Source organism: Mus pahari, chromosome X (genome assembly GCF_900095145.1).
Source record: "Mus pahari chromosome X, PAHARI_EIJ_v1.1, whole genome shotgun sequence".
Classification (NCBI taxonomy): Eukaryota; Metazoa; Chordata; class Mammalia; order Rodentia; family Muridae; genus Mus; species Mus pahari.
In genome coordinates, this window is record NC_034613.1 from 92,343,520 (window position 1) to 92,346,687 (window position 3,168).

The following is a 3,168-nucleotide window of genomic DNA, read 5'->3' on the forward strand; positions in this document are numbered from 1 at the left end:
GGTCAGAAGCTTGGGCCATTGCTTATGTGACTACTGACCATGCTTCTCTTGTGGGGGCTGTGGGAGGTGGTACCTTAGGCAGGGGCTGGAGTTCCAGGAGTCTGAGAGAACACCTACAGTGTCTTTCAAGTGAATTATGACTATCAGGGTTCAGACCTCAGCTCGACTGGAGACGAGCCTGTAATTCCCCACATCTCCCACTTTGTTTTTGTTAGAAAAAAATTGGGGAGGGCATCACTGATGTGACTGTGTCATTAATTATGAAAATTTAGAATAGAGTGGAATTATCAGAAGAAAATATATAGACTAGAGAAGTAGCAGAACAAAGCCAGAGTAGTAAGAAGAGTTGAGGGTAAGAGTTGAGAAGGCAAGACATTGAGTTGAGAAGGCGAAAGATTGTACAATTGATTAATCAGTTATTTCATGAGTAGTACAATTTGAGGGTAAAAACATCCATTTTGAACAGCCATTAATTAATCTAGATAGACATCGTGCTTTCCTCACTATCATATAACTTTCCCCAAAGTTCAACAGCCATTTGGCTTTAGCAAAAGAGTTCATCTGAAGATGGAAGGTCCCTTGTCTGTCTTCTGTGGTTCAACACTTGTCTCGGGAGTGAGATGAGATTTTTGGAGGAAGGCAGCTTTGTCTGTAGGTCTCTGTAGATGGCATTGTTTCAGATGGATCTGCGGCAGAAGGTCCCATGTGGACATAGACCTGTAGAGTAATTATAACAAATGAGCAGAATACCAGCAGAGGATATCTTCATAGAGTGAATAGCAAAAGTTATGCCTGCAACAGTTTGCTTAGGAGCACATCACAGTCCCTTTGGATGGCTAAGAAAGAAAATAGGTATGTGGGTTTATTTTTTGGACTTCAGTTTGATTCCATTGATCAAGCTGTTTGTTTCTGAACCAATACCATGCAGGGTTTTTTTAGTTACTATTTCTCTGTAGTGTAGCTTGAGGTCAGTGATGATGATTCCTCCAGAAGTTCTTTTATTGTTCAGGGTTGTTTTGGCTATCCTGTTTTTTCTTTTCCATATGAAGTTGAGAATTGCTCTTTCCATGTCTGTGAAGAATTATGTTGGAAATTTGATGGGGAATGCAGAGTCTGCAGATTACTTTTGGTGAGATAGCCATTTTCACTATGTTAATCTTACCTATCCATGATCTTGGGAGATGTTTCCATCATTTGTTAACTTCTTCAATTTCTTTCTTCAGGAACTTGAAGTTCTTGCCATACAGATCTTTCACTTGCTTGGTTAGAGATACCCCAAGGTATTTTGTATTATTTTTGCATATTGTGAAGGGTGTTGTTTCCCTAATTTCTTTCTCTGCCTGTTTATAATTTGTATAAAGAAAGGCTACTGATTTGTTTCAAGAAAATTATCCATTTCATTTAGATTTTCCAACTTTGTCAAGTACAGGCTTTTGAAGAAAGACCTAATGATTTTTAATACTGCCTCAGTTTCTGTTGTTATATCTCTTGTTTCATTACTGATTTTGTTAAGTTTCATACCCTTTCTGTGTCTTTTAGTTTGGCTAAGAATTTGTTTACTATTTTGTTTTTCTCAAAGAACAAGCTCTTGGTTTTCTTGATTTTTTTTTGTATTATTTTCTTTGTTTCAAATCGATTTATTTCAACCCCGAGTTTTACAGTTTTCTGCCATCTACTCCTCTTGGGTGTGTTTATTTCTTTTTGTTCTAGAACTTTCAGGTGTGCTTTTAATGTGGCATTATGAGATCTCTTCAGTTTCTCCATGAAGGCACTTTATGCTATAAACTTTCCTCTTAGCACTACTTTCACTGTATCTCATAAGTTTGGGTATTTTGTGCCTTCATTTTCATTGAATTCTAGAAAGTTTTAAAATTTCTTTATTTTTTTACATGAACAAGTGATCATTGAGTTGAGAGTTGGTAAGTTTCCATGAGTATGTGGGCTTTCTATTGTTTTGTTATCCAAGTCCAGCCTTTAGTCCATGGTGATCTGACAGAATACATAGGGTTATTTCAATCTTCTTGTATCTATAGTGAGCTTGCTTTTGAAAGGTTCTGTAGGTATCTGTTAGAGTCGTTTGGATCATAACATCTGTTAATTTCACTGTTTTTCTGTTTCATTTCTGCTATCCATCCACTGGTGATGGAGGGGTGTTAAAGTCCCCCACTATTATTGTATGGAGTTCAATATGTGAGTTGAGCTTTAGTAAAGTCTCTTTTACAAATGTGGGTGCCCTTGAATTTGGGGCATAGATGTACAGAATTGAGATTTCATCTGGGTGGATTTTTTTTTTTTTGGTATTAAGTGTCCTTTGCTATCTCTTTTGATTACTTTTAGTTTAAAGTCTATTTTACTAGGTAGTAAAATGGCTATTCCAGCTTGTTTCTTGGGTCTGCTTGCTTGGAAAATATTTTTTTCAGCCCTTTACTTACAGGTAGTGTCAATCTGTATGCTGAGGTGTGTTTCCTATATGCAGCAGAATGGTGGTTCCTGTTTACACATCCAGTCTGTTAGCCTGTGGCTTTTTATTGGTAAATTGGGTCCATTGATATTGAGAGATATTAAAGACCGATGGTTGCTAATTCCTGTTATTTTGATGTTGGTGATGATACTGTGCTTGTATGATTCTCTTCTTTTGGTTTTGCTGTGAGATAATTTCTTGTGTTTACTGGGGTCTAGTTGCCCTCATTATTTTGGCGTTTTTCTTCTACTATCCTCTGTAGGACTGGATTAGTAGAATGATATTGTTTAAATTTGGTTTTGTTGTGGAATATCTTGGTTTCTTCATCTATGGTAATAGAGAATTTTCCTGGGAATAGTAGTCTGAACTGGCATCTGTAGTCTCTTACAGTATGCAAGACATTTGTCAAGGCCCTTTTGGCTTTTAGAGTCTCTCTTGAGAAGTCAGGTGTAATTCTGATAGATCTGCTTTTTTATGTTACTTGGTACTTTAACCTTGCAGTTTTTAGTATTCTTTCTTTGTTTTGTACATTTAGTGTTTTGGTTATTACGTGGCAGTAAGATTTTATTTTCTGGTTCAATCTATTTAGTGTTCTGTAGGCTTTTACGTTGGCCATTTCTTCTTCTTCTTCTTCTTCTTCTTCTTCTTCTTCTTCTTCTTCTTCTTCTTCTTCTTCTTCTTCTTCTTCTTCTTCTTCTTCTTCTTCT